This window comes from Eschrichtius robustus, chromosome 2 (assembly GCF_028021215.1).
Source record: "Eschrichtius robustus isolate mEscRob2 chromosome 2, mEscRob2.pri, whole genome shotgun sequence".
NCBI lineage: Eukaryota > Metazoa > Chordata > Mammalia > Artiodactyla > Eschrichtiidae > Eschrichtius > Eschrichtius robustus.
In genome coordinates, this window is record NC_090825.1 from 86,937,668 (window position 1) to 86,955,984 (window position 18,317).

Here is an 18,317-nt window from a genome sequence, read left to right on the forward strand (position 1 = left end):
TTGTAGAGACGTGGATGGATCTGGAGACTGTCATACAGAGTGAAGTAAGTCAGAAAGAGAAAAACAAATATCGTATATTAACGTATATATGTGGAACCTAGAAAAATGGTACGGATGAACCGGTTTGCAGGGCAAAATGAGACACAGATATATGGACACAAAGCAGGGAAAGTGGTGGAGTGGTGGGGGTGGTGGTGTGATGAATTGGGCGATTGGGATTGACATGTATACACTGATGTGTATAAAATTGATGACTAATAAGAAAAAATAAAACAAGTAACTCTAAAGGTTACTAGCATTACTCCATTTTTTTTATTCTACAGTGTGAGTTCAGCCATGCTATTTAATGATTCTCTTATCATCATAAAGCCCTGAACCAATGAATCATTTAAGCTGTGTTTACAGTATGATAGCTAAACCAGATGGACTCCTCCTTATTAACCATTCTTTTATTTACAATGGACAAGCCAAAAAAGTATCATCCCTTAAAGAGTATTGCTTTCAAGGTCTTTATTCCTATTTGAGTTTGCTGCATGTGGCAGAGTAGTGACTAGAAAGTGAATTTATTCAGCAAACACTTAATGAAAGTGCCCGGCTTTGTGCTCTGTGCTGGGGATACAGACATGAGACCTCACAGAGCTCACTGATTTTAGAGACAGACATGTAAGCAGATAACACATGGTACAAAGTTCTAAATGCTATTACTGAACTATAAAGGCAAAGTCATGGAGTGGATAGAGTGGAGGGTGACAAAGAGAGGTGGGAAGTTATTATAAAAGTCTAAATAAAGAAAGAATATCACCCTGTTTTATTTTATCCATAGCACTTAACACCAGCTTAAATTATTTTGTTCATTTTTAAGGATAATTTTGTCATCTTTTTCTCAGCCCTAGATTTTAAGGTCCATGAGTTAGAAATCTTTCCCTCTGCATGGTGTCCTCGTGTCTAAAACAGTGCCTGATGCATAGTGGGAGCTTGCTATGTATCACCCCACCAAAAAAAATATATATGTTCCAACACCCAGTACCTCAGAACATGATCTTATTTGGAGAAAGGATCTTTACAGAAGTAACCAAGTTAAAATGATGTCATTAGGTTGAACCTAATGACAATCCAATTACCTAATCGAATATGACTAGTGTCCTTATAAAGAGCAGAAATTTGGACCCAGTAACAGACACAGAGGAACGATGATATGAAGAGACAAAGGGAGAATACAGCCATCACAGGTCTCAGAAGGAACCAACTCTGCCGAGACCTTGATTTCAGAGTTTAGACTCCAGAACTGTGAGACAATGTTTCTGTTGCTTAAGCCACCCTGTTTGTGGTAACATGTTATGGCAGTCCTAGCCAACTAATACAGAGGTCAAAGTGTGTTTGTACACGGAAGAAAGGAATGAGATGAACTATATTAGAGGAAGTAGAGGAAATGGTAGAGACAAAGGATAGTTCCGACTGGACTTTGTGATGAATTGGGTCTGGGAAGTTAAGGAGAATGAGGAATCAAGTACAATTTAATACTAATTACTATAGGAAAGATTAAGAATACAGAAGAGAAACAAGTTTTGATTGTCCATGCGCATATTTGTATATGTTTGTAGGAGGTAGAGAGGTTCAGTGCAGGAGAGTTTAGCTATAGATAAGCATCCGCAATATCCATGTGAATATTTCTAGCAAGCAATGGAGAATATAGGTCTGGAACCAGAAGAATGGGAAATGTATGCATGGGAGTCCTCCAGAATTGTAAATGGTGTTTGTGTCATAAGTGCAAATGAGAGCTACTAAGGAGAACATACAAGTTGTGAACAGAAATTGATCATAGGTGAGTCTTTCTAGGGAAAATAATTATCATTTACATACAACGAATAGGAATAAGATTAAACAACAGAGGAAGAGGAGGAAAAATGGGAGAAAATGATTCTATAGAATTCAAGTGAAGGGTGATTTTCAAGAGATTAGGGTTGAAGCTGGGTTATGAAGAATCGGGAGTGAAAATATCCCTTTATATTGGACTATGTGTGGAGCGTTTGTGTCAGAAGCCAGCATGGGGATGACTGAGGAGTGAAGGGATTTGGAAAAGAGAAACCACATTTCTAATATAAAGTTCTGAGTGTTCTAAATGCATTGACTGATAATGCCCAGGGCCAATCCAACAAAGAACCTAAAAACATTCAAACAGCACTTACCTATTGCAGGGTCCAATCTGGGGGACCCCCCAGAATTTATGAACAATTTCAAAATGCTTGAAACATATTTGCTCAAGAAAATGCTTCATAAATTTTAATTCAGTGTGGGAAAATGGTTTTGTTAATGGAATTGGAAGTTTAATTGTCAGCAGTATATATATTTTGCTAATTTTTGAATAGGAATTTTATGTCTTAAGATGCAGAGTTTGTTTTATCAGCAAAATCTTTTAAAACATGAAGTCTTTGAGCAGGACTTTTGAGAGATAGAATTTAAAAGATTCTTGATAGTTTGCAGCATTTTTAACTGACTTCAGAACAAATTATTTATTACTAATAGTTTCCAATAATAATATAAGACCCCATTCTCCATGGAGACAGAAACTTCATCTGCTTAGCACATCATTATATTCCCATAACTTGACACAAAACCGGGTTCAAAAATGGGTACAAAATAAATATATAGTTAATATTTATAGTGCTTAACTCAGCTACAGTGTTCATTCATATGGACCTTCTCATTGGGCCTAAATATATCTAAATTATTTTATTTTGGAAAGACTGAGACAAAGAACTTCATATGTACTATATTAAAATAATTTGTGTCCAGGCTTATCTACTAAAACATCAGAAAGTATAAATGAATATTTGTAGAAATTTTATTGGCATTGCATTCCAGATAAAGTTTGCTAAAGCAGAACAATGTGAATCTAATTCAATTTTTAAACTTCAAGTTTCAATAAACAACATTAAATGTTACTGCAGCAATATCATTCTCAGCACAGTGTGACTTCTTACAGCATTGCAGAGAAAGATAACCAAATTTGGGGGCAAAGTAAGTTTGTTCTTATGTTAAGCTTCATAAAACTCATTTCACTCAATACACTTAAGGTGAAGTTGGTCATTTCAACTACCAGTTTTTTTCGTCAGCTCCAAACTTAGCAGAAGAACTTTAACTTCCAACACCTTTGATCAGTAGATGTCATTTCTATAAAGATTAATTATACAAAGAGATAATCTTCTAAATATGAATAGAAACAAAATGATTAAGACAGATTTAAATTTGTGAAAATGTTCAAATTTCATTTGTACACCTCTGAAGTGTCTTCAAAATTACAGACTAGTAAAACAGTCCATTTTCACTGATACTTAAGAGCCTGGATAAAAACTTTGGGTAAAGGGACAAAAACATCACTATAATCTTTACATTATTTCAATCCCTCAACGTATATAGACAGAAATGCACCAGGACAGCGAGAATTGTTTATAAGAAAGGATATGTTAAAATTTAATGCTCCAAACAGATCCTGGAAATTGTTAAATTCTTTGTAATGCTTTATTTTAAATAAACTAATAAGATTACTCCATTGAAATAAAAACAATGCAAAACTCTTATTTATTCACTATGGAAAAAATATGGAGAAATATATTACAAATTAGGCAAGCGTATTTACCCCGTTATTAAACTTACTTTAAGTTGAGAGGTATGAATAATTCTCCTTTATCCACACCTTCACACTGACTCATACTTTGTCCTTTCTGTGGCATAAACTAGTATTACAGCATTTTCATGAATGGATGCATTAATAATAATATGGTCATTTATATTCAGACTCCAGCAAACCTCACCTTGAGGGACCCTTTGTCTTATTGACTTGATTCATTTTGAGTCTAACTAACAGGATTGCAGCTTCTCAGTATCAGTGTCCTATTTAGTTCTAATTTGTAACATCATAACCTTTGCTTAACCTCTCATTCAAGGAAGTCTTACCGTTCCTCTTCTAGCCAGAAAAATTGCATAAATATTTAAATGTTAATTCAGAGAGAGTAAGAGTGATGTCAAAAATGTCCCTTAGAGCCAAAATTTCTGTGGATCTAGAGAAGCAGCATTATGATATGACCTAAAAATTCAAAAAGTATCAATTTGTCCCCTCTGGCTTAAATATTGTTTGTTCATGAAAGATTTTTTAAAATACCTGGAGGGTCTGAGGTCATTCTCCCTAGAGTCTTTTTATTTTAAAGACAAATGGGAACTTGTCAAATAGCTCAGAAAATCCTGCGAATAATTATGGAAATGCCAGTCAAGAAAGCTGCATTTCTTTACTTCTAAAAATGTGGCTTTGATAAGTCAAAAAACTTTTCAACCTGCTTATCTTGTACATTACGCCCACAAAATCCCTGAACTAATCATAGCTTATGAAACCATGTTGTCAAAATAAAAAAATTTATAAAGGTATATAAACTTGAGATTAGATTAATTTCAGCAGTCATTCAAAGTAGTAATTTAAATACAGAATTTGAGATAAATGCTTCCATTATTAGGTAGATATCTTATTTTAGAAGAGTAGTATGAGAATTCTTGACAAGCCAAGAGATCAAATTTAAAAGTACTATATGTGAGAGTTTTAGATTTGGCAAGATTGCATACTCAACCTGAAAATTTATTCCAAAAAAAATAATATTCAGCTCACCAATTTTCATCTTTTCTCCTAACGTTACCTAGAGTAAAAGCCTTTTGATTTAAAATATAGAGAGGTAATTATTGCTCCTTCTTCAGTTTTGAAAGGTTATTTCTCTTCATGTTTCCTTTAGGGTCCTGGATTTGTGCTGAGCTCATTATGATTTGCAGGCTTGAGGACTTTGGTTTCTCTACTGTATAGTTCACTCTGTAATCCATGTTGGTTGGCATTAAGAGTGCCATGTTGATGTGTCACTTAGTGAGTTGAATGACAAATAGTATCAATTCCCAAACAAAGTATCGATAAAACATTACAACAACAAACACCACAAGATATTACATGAATTCAGTCTAAACTGGATAACATAAACCCTACACACAGGCCAAAACATATTTTCCCAAATATTTATGGTGACTGACACATCTTACGAAAAAGCCTCTCTCCTTACAACTAAGAGGAGAGAAGAAGTTCAAAGACCATGTGCTCAGGAAAATTTCTTAATTCTGGAATAAGGATTGGTTAGAAAATAATAAGATAGTATCATATCAAACAGGATGGTTGCAAAAGAATCATGAAAGCTCCCTGTGGATTTCATCAAATGGAACTTCGAGGTTTAAAGGGAAGTTAGCCCAGAGTGGCTGATTAATACTCTTTCAATCAGATGGCTTATAAAAAACCAGAATTAAACAATACAGTTGGTATAACACAATCATCTAAAGTAAAAGTGACAGTTACAGAGCAGGTACATGAGAAAGACAAATGCTATATCATTAATGTAGTATTGTCTATGCACTTGGTACAGGACCTATTTTATAAATGAGGGAATGGAGATTCAGACATATTCAAGAACACAGAGCTATTAATTGCTAAACCAGCCCCAGTTCTTTTGACAGTAAGTCCATCTTTATTCCCACCTGACTACTTATACTTGAGTTCCATGAATTCAAAAAATATTTTGGAGGCCACCATAGGGTTACTAAAGTTTTATTTTGCCAAACACATTAAAACAAAAACAAAAAGCCTATGTAACAGTAATCATCAGTTCACAAAAGAAAGGACATTTTATTCTTTAAACTGAAAAAAATTGTCGTTGAAAAAATTCACTATTTCTTTTTATTTTTCTGTTTTCATTTCACCACACATTGGTGAGAAATTTACATCAAAGTGGGCTAGACCCCTGCTTAGAAACCCTGCTTTTTGCCATAGCTGTCTTCAGGTATCAGCCCAGGATATGTACTATAATTTTATTATAGTTGAATCACCTGGAAGTAAATTTTTGAACACTCTCCAAAAGATGCAGCATATATCTTTCATCCTAAGGCATATTTAGCATTTTACTTTTTTCAAATTGGAATGGAACTAAAATTTTCAATATATTTAATATCATTATTTCTTTTTCTCTACAAAAGCTGTATTTAATTCAGCAGTGCATCTTATAATCATTGATAGCATAGTCTTGCATCACATGCTGTATGTTTTGAATGAACTGATATACGTTCAGACAAAAAAATGTAAAATATATTAGATAATTCCCAATCCCCAATATCTAGTGACAGGAAAAATACAGGCACTCAAGTGAAATGAAGAGACAGATTTCTGTGCTCTCAAGATACCTTTGCAAGATTCTAATTTCGTAACCAACATTCTCTAAGAAATTGAATGGTAACAAAAAGTAGTTGGAGTTGAGGTTTAATTTATTTATTTTTGCCTATAAATAACTCTTTTATCTAGGGTATCGGGAAATGATGTGCTCTAGTTAATCAAATATTCTGGTTAATAGATTATTACTCTACTTAATACCATGCATATATCACTGATTATGAAAAATTAAACCACAATAAAATATACTTAGCACAGAAATTATGCTGAAGTAAAGTATTATCTTTTTTTTTGATGACTCAAAATGTACTTTAAAGCCTCACGTTCACCATTATGAAAAATCAGATGCTGTGGTATAGAGAAGAGCCAGGTAATAGAACTCTTTGCTTAACCAGACATCAAATAAACTGTATTTGTTCACATTTCATGCTCTTTAATAAATTAATCCAAAGTAACATTGTAATTATTTTAAAAAATGATCTCAAAAATAGATTTTCTTCCAATGTTGCTTTCTTCTCTATATGCTTTACAGACACATAATGATATAATTTTATCCTATTTTTTCACTAAATATTGCATCATAAGTATTTTCCATGTTTAGTGACAAAATCTTGATAATAGTGAATTTTAAATGATTAAATAATACTTTCAGCCTGATTTACCATAATTTTGTTAAACTTTTCTCAATTTTTAGGCATTTTAGTTGTGCTGAGATAAACATCTTACTTTGTTATATATTTCTTAAAAGCACTTATCACTACCTGAAATTATTTGTTTGCCTAATAAATTATTTTTGTCTTCCTTATTAGAATAGAGTTTCTGCTAAAAAAAGAATAGTGTTTCTGTGAGAGCAGGAATTAAGTGTGTCTTATTCATCACTGAATCCCCAAGCACAACACCAAGACACACCATATGAGTTCATAAACATTTGGTGGATATATGGATGAATGAGTTATCATGCATATTTTCATTAGCTTAGGAATAGTTCCCCAAAATATGACTTTGGGCCTTGCTGGGTTTTTCCTCTAGTTGCATGAGTACACTCAAGTTACAAAGTCTACATAAGAAGGTAGACATTCTGAGTGGTTCTTATAAAAATGCTTGGAAAACTCGAAGTTGGAAATGAAAGTAGCATGAGAAAGAGACAGAATGAGCATGAGAATGATCAAACAGGATTCAGATATTCGAAGAAAACTTAAGAGCCTGGGGAAGCAATAGTGAACAAAACATAGAGGAACCAAGAGGATCATAGAAGGGGAATTATCAATGAAAATCGGCTATTTAAAGTGTAATTTCTGTGTAGAATTGAAAAGTCTAGGGGAGGAAAAAAAGGGGAGCTAAAAACAAGAATAGAAAATTTTCAGTAAATTAACTTCAATGAACCCCCAAAACCAAGCTAATTATCAGAATCCCCTAGAAACTATTAAATAAAATTTAATAGTTTTAATAAAAATTTCCCATCATCAGTCCTGGAAATTCTAGTTCAGCATCTCTGAGTTTTGACCTGGTAATTTGTATTTTGAAAATTTCCCCTGGATATGAATTAAATTCGATATCATTTATTATAGGACACAAAGGATATAAAATAAAAAGAAAAATTAATGCTAGTATGTTATGGCTTAGTCATACTACACTCAGATTCAGTATATTTTTATAAATGTTAGAGAATTCTTTAAAATATTATATCTACCTCTATATCTAATTGTCTGAAATACTTCTAGATCTTTTGTTCAAACTATATTATATCTCGACTCTTAGTGACCAAATAAAGGGACACTGCCATAGAACAATTTCAGTTAGACTCTTCTTCAACATGTGTTTTTCTGAGCTCTAAGTTGAACACAATCAAGTGTATTTTATTCAATTGACAGAAGAGCTATGATGTTATCATAGTCCATCATCAAATTTTTATAGACTTCTTACTTTGTATGAGTAACTTCAATTAAAATCAATGGGAATCATACCAATGATGCCTTGGAAAAATCTGAAAACATTAATACAAAGTGCCTGTTAGCTGAACTGCCCCAGTATTTGATCGTTTTTATTTTATTGTGTCTTAAAATTCAAATCATCCAAATTACTTTCCATAAAATATGACTTCTTGCCCAGTTCAAAATATTTTGTTAATCACGAACTGTTTTTATTTATATTCTCTAAAATATCTAACTGATGGGAATGTAATGGTCTAGCACTGAAATCTCTTAGAAAGGCTGCTCTCACAAGATTTGCAGTCCTGCTTTGTAGATCTGTATATTTGGCTTTGTCCTGAGTATACAAACCCCCAACCCCTTAGAACCTATAATTTTTGAAAATGGGAATCTAGCTTACATAGGAACTGTTTTGAAATGATGCTAGAGTATATGCTGAAGGTTTAGCTACACTTTAGGAAATATATAAACTCCATGCTTTAAACTATCCTTAGTCATTAGTCTCGGAAAGATGTTAGCTGTCTCTTTCATGAAGACTTTAGGTAACTTTCATTAGATGAGTAAAAAGCATATTTAGTACTACAGAGAACAAACAATATAAGAATTTGTAAAGAGATTTTCTTTCAAAACCAGAAAATTGTCTATTCATCTTTTCATTTCTTATTAGCAGAGTAACCATAAACAGGGGACTTTATACCTGTGAGTCTCACTTGCCTCATATGTAAAATAGGTGTAATTTCATCTGCCCTACCTAGGCCATGCCAATATAATGAAGATCAAATGAACCAATATGAGTGGAAGCATAATAAAAATATAAAGGGTTACACAAATTTAAGAAATTGTTATTGTTATGTTCTATGAAAGCAATATAAATGTCTGGAGTTTTATTGGATTTTTCAATATATTTTCACAGAAGATTTGATAGTGGAGAGTTTCTGTAAGAGATTCTGAAATAAATTGACTAGTAATGAAAGTGTTTCCATTAAACATGTGTAGTTCATTAAGTTATTCCACATGGCACCCAAATCATTAGTATCTTAAATGTAGCAAGGAAGATTGTGAACCAGTGATGACAGACATAAATCTACTACAAGAGACAGGGTTACTTTCCGTGGAGTAAGTGTTCAGCTAATTCTTGCTATGACTACAGAACACTTCTATTTATTTGCTTTTTTACCAAGATTCCCCATTCATTTCTAAATCTTAAAGAGTTCCCTTACAACCATAGTTTGATTTTTTTTTTTTTAAGAAACACATGGTGCAAATTGACTGTTAAACATCCACATCTAGTTCATTTAGCACAGAGCACTGAATCACTGTCTTGGCAATAATGAATTTGTTTTCCAGATTAAATCAAACTACTTATATTCTGGTTACTTGACTATGAAGTCATGTGACACCACTTTTAATTTGTTTATGCCATATTACTCATTGGTTAAGAGAAGATCTACACATACATTGTTCAATGGAGAAGGTCACTACCGTTATACACATTAACACGATGGTAATTCAAAAATGTCGCTACTGATGGTTTTATTCCCTCCTGTGAGCAAGGTCTGAGATGCTTATACCAGCAATGCCTCTTAAGTGCATAATTCAAATATCTCCATGTGCAAAATTGTAGCAATTTGTATGCTATAAACTTAAGTTAAACTTTGTCAATGCTGTTTTCAATTTATCTTAAAAAAAAGAGAGGGGTGGAGTCAAGATGGCATACTAGGAGGACACAGAATTTATGTCTCCTCACAACTAGGGCACCTACCAGGCACCGGTTGGGGACCACGAACACCTAAGGGGATGGGAGGAACCACCTGCAACTGGTTGTTTCAATTATACTTTTATTTTTCCTAATATATTTTTTATCTTTCTAATTTTATTTTGTTTTTTATTCTTTGATATTGTACTGTATATTGTACTTTGATATTCTTTCTTTCTTTCTTTCTTTCTTTCTTTCTTTCTTTCTTTTTTTTTTTTTTTTTAACCATGCCACGAAGCTTGTGGGCTCTTGGTTCCCAGGCAGGAGGTTGGGCCCGAGTTCCTGTGGTAGGAGCTCCAAGTCTAAACTACTGGACTAACAGAGACCCTCAGACCCCAGGGAATATCAACTGGAGTGATGCCTCCTGGAGGTCCTCATCTCAGCACCAAGACCTGGCTCTATCCAACTGCCTGCAAACTCCAGTGCTGGACGTCTCAGGCCAAACAGCCAGTAAGACAGGAATACATCACCACCCAGCAAAAACAACAAACAAACAAAATATGAAACAAAAAAAAAATTTTGTTACACACGAAGGAGCAAGGTAAAAACCTACAAGACCAAATAAATGAAGATGAAATAGGCAACCTACCTGAAAAATAATTCAGAGAAATGATAGTAAAGATGGTCCAAAATCTCGGAAACAGAATGGAGAAAATACAAGAAACATTTAACAAGCATCTAGAAGAACGAAAGAGCAAACAAACAGTGACGAACAACACAATTACTGAAATTAAAAACACTCAAGAAGGAATCAATAACAGAATAACTGAGGCAGAAGAACGGATAAGTGACCTGGAAGATAAAATAGTGGAAATACCTGCCAGGGAGCAGAATAAAGAAAAAAGAATGAAAAGAATTGAGGACAGTCTCAGAGACCTCTGGGACAACATTAAAGGCACCAACATTCAAATATGGGGTCCCAGAAGAAGAGAGAAAGAAAGGGTCTGAGAAAATATTTGAAGAGATTATAGTTGAAAACTTCCCTAACATGGGAAATTAAATAGTCAAACAAGTCCAGGAAGCACAGACAGTACCATACAGGATAAACCCAAAGAGAAACACGCCAAGGCACATATTAATCAAACTATCAAAAATTAAATACAAACAAAAAATATTGAAAGCAGCAAGAGAAAAGCAACAAAAAACATACAATGTAACCCCCATAAGGTTAACAGCTGATCTTTCAGCAGAAACTCTGCAAGCCAGAAGGGAGTGGCAGGACATATTTAAAGTGATTAAAGGGAAAAACCTACAACCAAGATTTCTCTACCCAGCAAGGATCTCATTCAGATTCGACCAAGAAATTAAAACCATTACAGATAAGTAAAGTTAAGAGAATTGAGAACCACCAAACCAGCTTTACAACAAGTGCTAACGGAACTTCTCTAGGCAGGAGAGACAAGGAAAAGACCTACAATAACAAACCCAAAACAATTAAGAAAATGGTAATAGGAACATACATATCGATAATTACCTTAAATGTAAATGGATTAAATGCTCCAACCAAAAGACATAGACTGGCTGAGTGGATAAAAAAACAAGACCCATATATATGCTGTCTACAACAGACCCACTTCAGACCTAGGGACACATACAGACTGAAAGTGAGGGGATGGAAAAAGATATTCCATGCAAATGGAAATCAAAAGAAAGCTGGAGTAGCAATTCTCATATCAGACAAAATAGACTTTAAATTAAACACTATTACAAGAGACAAAGAACACTACCTAATGATCAAGGGATCAATCCAAGAAGAAGATATAACAATTGTAAATATTTATGCACCCAACATAGGAGCACGTCACTACATAAGGCAAATGCTAACAGTGATAAAAGGGGAGATCGACAGTAACACAATCATTGTAGGGGACTTTAACACCCCACTTTTACCAATGGACAGATCATCCAAAATGAAAATAAATAAGGAAACACAAGCTTTAAATGGTACATTAAACAAGATGGAGTTAATTGATATTTATAGGGCATTCCATCCAAAAGCAACAGAATACACCTTCTTCTCAAGTGCTCATGGAACATTCTCCAGGATAGACCATATCTTGGGTCACAAATCAAGCCTTGGTTAATTTAAGAAAATTGAAATCGTATCAAGTGTCTTTTCCGATCACAACATTATGAGACTAGATATCAATTACAGGAAATGAACAGTAAAAAATACAAACACATGGAGGGTAAACAATATGCTACTAAATAACCAAGAGATCACTGAAGAAATCAAAGAGGAAATCAAAAAATACCTAGAAACAAATGACAATGAAAGCACGACGACCCAAAACCTATGGGATACAGCAAAAGCAGTTCTAAGAGGGAAGTTTATAGCAATACAATTCTACCTCAAGAAACAAGAAACATCTCAAATAAACAACCTAACCTTACACCTAAAGCAATTAGAGAAAGAAGAACAAAAAAACCCACAAAGTTAGCAGAAGGAAAGAAATCATAAAGATCAGATCAGAAATAAATGAAAATGAAATGAAGGAAACAATAACTAACATTAATAAAACTAAAAGCTGCTTCTTTGAGAGATAAACAAAATTGATAAACCACTAGCCAGACTCATCAAGAAAAAAAGGGAAAAGACTCAAATCAGTAGAATTAGAAATGAAAAAAGAGAAGTAACAACTGACACTGCAGAAATACAAAGGATCATGAGAGCTTATTACAAGCAACTATATGCCAATAAAATGGACAACCTGGAAGAAACGGACAAATTCTTAGAAAAGCACAACGTCCCGAGTCTGAACCAGGAAGAAATGGAAAATATAAACAGACCAATCACAAGCACTGAAATTGAGACTGTGATTTAAAATCTTCCAACAAACAAAAGCCCAGGACCAGATGGCTTCACAGGCGAATTCTACAAACATTTAGAGGAGAGCTAACACCTCTCCTTCTCAAAGTCTTCCAAAATATAGCAGAGGGAGGAACACTCCCAAACTCATTGTACAAGGTCACCATCACCCTGATACCAAAACCAGACAAAGATGTCACAAAAAAAGAACACTACAGGCCAATATCTCCGATGAACATAGATGCAAAAGTCCTCAATAAAATACTAGCAAATAGCATCTAACAGCACATTAAAAGGATCATACACCATGATCAAGTGGGGTTTATCCCAGGAATGCAAGAATTCTTCAATATATGCAAATCAATCAATGTGATACACCATATTAACAAATTGAAGGATAAAAACCATATGATCATCTCAACAGATGCAGAAAAAGCTTTTGACAAAATCCAACACCCATTTATGATAAAAACTCGCCAGAAAGTAGGCATAGAGAGAACCTACCTCAACATAATAAAGGCCATATATGACAAACCCACAGCCAACATTGTTCTCAATGGTGAAAAACTGAAACCATTTCTTCTAATATCAAGAACAAGAAAAGATTGCCCACTTTCACCACTATTATTCAATGTAGTTTTGGAAGTTTTAGCCACAGCAATCATAGAATAAAAAGAATTAAAAAGAATCCAAATCAGAAGAAGAAGTAAAACTGTCACTGTTTGCAGATGACATGATACTATACATAGAGAACCCTAAAGATGCTACCAGAAAACTACTAGAGCTAATCAATGAATTTGGTAGAGTAGCAGGATACAAAATTAATGCACAAAAATCTCTTGCATTCCTATACACTAGTGATGAAAAATCTGAAAGAGAAATTAAGGAAACACTCCCATTTACCATCGCAACAAAAAGAATAAAATACCTAGGAATAAACCTACCTAAGGAGATAAAAGACCTGTATTCAGAAAACTATAAGACACTGATGAAAGAAATTAAAGATGATACAAACAGGTGGAGAGATATACCATGTTCTTTGATTGGAAGAATCAATACTGTGAAAATGACTATACTACCCAAAGCAATCTACAGATTCACTGCAATCCCTATCAAGCTACCAATGGCATTTTTCACAGAACTAGAACAAAATATTTCACAATTTGTATGGAAACACAAAAGATCCCGAATAGCCAAAGCAATCCTGAGAAGGAAAAACGGAATCAGGCTCCCTGACTTCAGACTATACTACAAAGCTACGGTAATCAAGACATATGGTACTGGCACAAAAACAGAAATATAGATCAGTGGAACAGGATAGAAAGCCCAGAGATAAACCCATGCACATTTGGTCACCTTATCCTTATAAAGGAGGCAAGAATATACAATGCAGAAAAGACAGCCTCTTCAATAAGTGGTGCTGGGAAATCTGGACAGCTACATGTGAAAGAATGAAATTAGAATACTTCCTAACACCATACACAAAGTAAACTCAAAATGGATTAAAGACCTAAATGTAAGGCCAGACACTATAAAACTCTTAGAGGAAAACATAGGCAGAATACTCTTTGATGTAAATCACAGCAAGATCCTGTATGACCCACCTCCTAGAGAAATGGAAATAAAACAAACAAACAAAAAAAACCAAATGGGACCTAATGAAACTTTAAAACTTTTGCACAGCAGAGGAAGCCATAAAAAAGATGAAAAGACAACCCTCAGAATGAGAGAAAATATTTACAAACTAAGCAACTGGCAAAGGATTCATCTCCAAAATATACAAGCAGCTCATGCAGCTCAATATCAAAAAAACAAACAACCCAATCCAAAAATGGGCAGAAGACCTAAATATACATTTGTCCAAAGACATACAGATTGCCAGCAAACACATGAAAAGATGCTCAATATCACTAATCATTAGGGAAATGCAAATCAAAACTACAATGAGGTATCATCTCACACCGGTCAGAATGGCCATCATCAAAAAATCTACAAACAATAAATGCTGGAGAGGGTGTGGAGAAAAGGGAACCCTCTTGTACTGTTGGTGGGAATGTACATTGATACAGCCACTATGGAGAACAGTATGGAGGTTCCTTAAAAAACTAAAAATAGAACTACCATATGACCCAGCAATCCCACTACTGGGCATATACCCTGAGAAAACCATAATTCAAAAAGAGTCATGTACCACAATGTTCATTGCAGCTCTATTTACAATAGACAGGACATGGAAGCAATCTAAGTGTCCACTGACAGATGAATGGATAAAGAAGATGTGGCACATATATACAATGGAATATTACTCAGTCATAAAAAGAAACGAAATTGAGTTATTTGTAGTGAGGTGGATGGACCTAGAGTGTGTCATACAGAGTGAAGTATGTCAGAAAGAGAAAAACAAATACCGTATGCTAACACATATATATGGAATCTAAAAAAAACAAAACAAAAATGCTTCTGATGAACCTAGGCTCAGGACAGGAATAAAGATACAGACATAGAAAATGGACTTAAGGACAAAGGGAGTGGGAAGTGTAAGCTGGGATGAAGTGAGAGAGTAGCACTGACATATATACACTACCAAATGTAAAATAGATAGCTATTGGGAAGCAGCCACATAGCAGAGGGAGATAAGCTTGGTGCTTTGCGACCACTTAGAGGGGTGGAATAGGGAGGGTGGGAGGGAGACGCAAGAGGGAGGGGATATGGGGATATACATATGCATATAGCTGATTCACTTTGTTATACAGCAGAAACTAACCCAACACTGTAAAGCAATTATACTCCAATAAAGATGTTTAAAAAAAAAGAGAAAGAGGAGAAAAGTGAATTTATCATAACTAATATATACGACATGAACATCTGCTAATAATAAGCTAGTCAAAATTAGTTTAAGTCTATCAGGAACAAAGCAAATATAAATGGCCCAAGACAAGGTATCCAGGCTGATGAAGAGACTGCTATAAGAATATCACTGAGATTCTTCATTTTTTTACTATCTGCCAGCCCTGGTCCTCTCCTCTCTTAAGTCCTGGGTTCAGACTGTCACAATGCCCTCTCAAATGCCTCTCCACTTCTTAGGCTGTCTACTTAGACCCAGCCAAGAACTGTCACATGCATTTTTTTTCAATACTCTTCTCTCATTTACTTTCCTTGTCAATTTGACTATTTCCCCTTTCTAACCTAATCCTATAACCTTCGTGAACTTTACCACAGGGTGTGTCACACCAATCCATCATTTTTAACAAAGAGGTAAGGCTGCCCTACTAGAAAGTGACAGATTCTCATAATTTGAGCGTACAGCTTTAGCCAAGCAAATCTACTTGTGAACTTCCTCTCTTCCTAACATTTCTTCCATTCTCCCATGACTTCTAAAGGCTACTTGAAAGGAAAATGGAAGACTTTCAAATTAGCCCCATGAAGTTTCACCCTGGCAACACCACTTATTAAGTGTTGTGACCTTGGATAAGTTACTTTCCTATTCTGAATCTTGAATCATCTGTAAAATAAAGATAAATAATATCCACTTCATGAGATAGTGGGTGGACTAAAAGTGATCATGCATGTAAAAAAATTAGCATAGTACATGACACATAATATATATTCTTTAAGTTGTTGTTTTTGAATTTGAAGTTAACATTCCTCTTTTAATGAAATTGTTCCAGTTCTCTCCAATTAAGTATTCTGGAACATTCTTTGTAATTTATCACACACTTTTCATTTCAAAAACTAATTCATATGTTATCAGTCAACTTCTGCTGAAACTTAGTTACTTAAAACAATGATGAATAATTATTTCTCTGTACTGAATGTAACTTTGTGGACTGGCCAGGCTGGTCTTCTGGTCTAGCCTCAATAGCATAGGATGGTCTCACCAACATGTTTGGGACCTCAGCTGGAATTGTTGGATAGCTGCGTTAGAACAGCTGGGGGTCTTTCACTCCCCATGGCCTTATCTCCTGGTAGGCCAGCTCAAGTTTCTTCACTTGGTAGTAGAAAGATTCCTGTAATCAAAAGAAAAAAGCCCCAGTGCTTAAGTCATCTTAGTGTCACATCTTTAGACACAGGGAAAACACTCAAAAAAATACAAGCTTTGAAGCCTGACAGTGCTGGGTTAAAATTCAGTTTCTACTACTTGTTCACTGAATGATCTTGAGAAAGATTATTCATCCTCTATATAAATCAGTTTTCCTTTTCTACAATGTATGTCAGTAGTACAGGGGTAGTGACAGAGTTAAATAAGATAACATGTATAATTTGATCAATTCAGCATTTGACAACTGGTAGAATACATGTTAGTTTCCTTCTACCATCACCTGTTTTTCAGCTTTTTTTGCTACTACCACCAACACAATCACTACTCCTCCATTATGTGACATAAAAAGCCCAATATCACAAAGTTCCTTACCTGTGAATTAAATATTGCTTTAGTTATTATATCATTAGATTAAAATGTGTATCTAGAACCATGAAATCCACATTTTCATACTTAGAACAGGAAATAATATCTATCAGAACTACTTCCAATTATAAGATGCTCTAAAGCCAGGGTCCACAGGTAAAAATTAAAGGATTCAGGGCACAATGAAATGAGTCTAGTTTCTCTAGTGCCTTAAAATAAATAGATTTCAAAAGAAATAAATAAACCAGAAAGACTACAACCAAAAATTTGAGAAATGTTTTCTTTATTAGAGTTCTTTAAAGGTACATTAAAATCCTTATTTTAGAACATGCCAAGATGTGTTTGAAAAATACAGAAAACTGTTTACAATACCATAAGATTATTAGGGTATTTTCTATTGACCTAGTACTTCAAGGCTATATAAATTAATAGCAAAGAAAATAAGTGTACAAATGAGTAAGACTAATATTAAGAATATTTAGATACTACAAATGAAAAAGATAGTCTAATTCTTTACAATTTCTTTAAAGTATATACACTTGTTGGGGCCATTATATATCAGTAATGATGCAAATGTCCAGGTGTTAAACTACTTTATGTCTAAAAATAAGATTGATCTCTTCAAGAGAACACATGTTTTAGCTTCTACTGGGAAGAAAAACCTGCCTTTTCACTTCATAAACTAAAGATGTCTTTCTTCTCTTCCCATCCCCCTTCCCCTGCTCCACTTATCCTCAGAGGAGGAAAAACTCATTTGGTTGTCACATTTAGGACACTGATCCACTGGATATGCTACTGGGCAGAAACCCACAGATTCCCTCAATGCCACGTCATCTTGTCCTCTTTTCCTTCTCACATGAAGACTTGGACTTTTGGGAGTTCTCACTGATGTAGACTTAAAAGCTAAGTGAGAAGTTGTTTGGTCTATGAACCTGAGGCAGATACTCTGACACAGCTGACCAGAGAGCTCAGCTTTGGAGCACCAGGCTGCTGGTGAGCTACACGTACAGTAGCCCATGCTATCTCATTTGTCATTGTTTCTGGTGTGCATAACTTCTTCAATAACTTCATTTTTTAAAATATCTTTATTGGAGTATAATTGCTTTACAATGTTCTGTTAGTTTCTGCTGTACAACAAAGTGAATCAGCTATAGGTATACATATATCCTCATATCCCC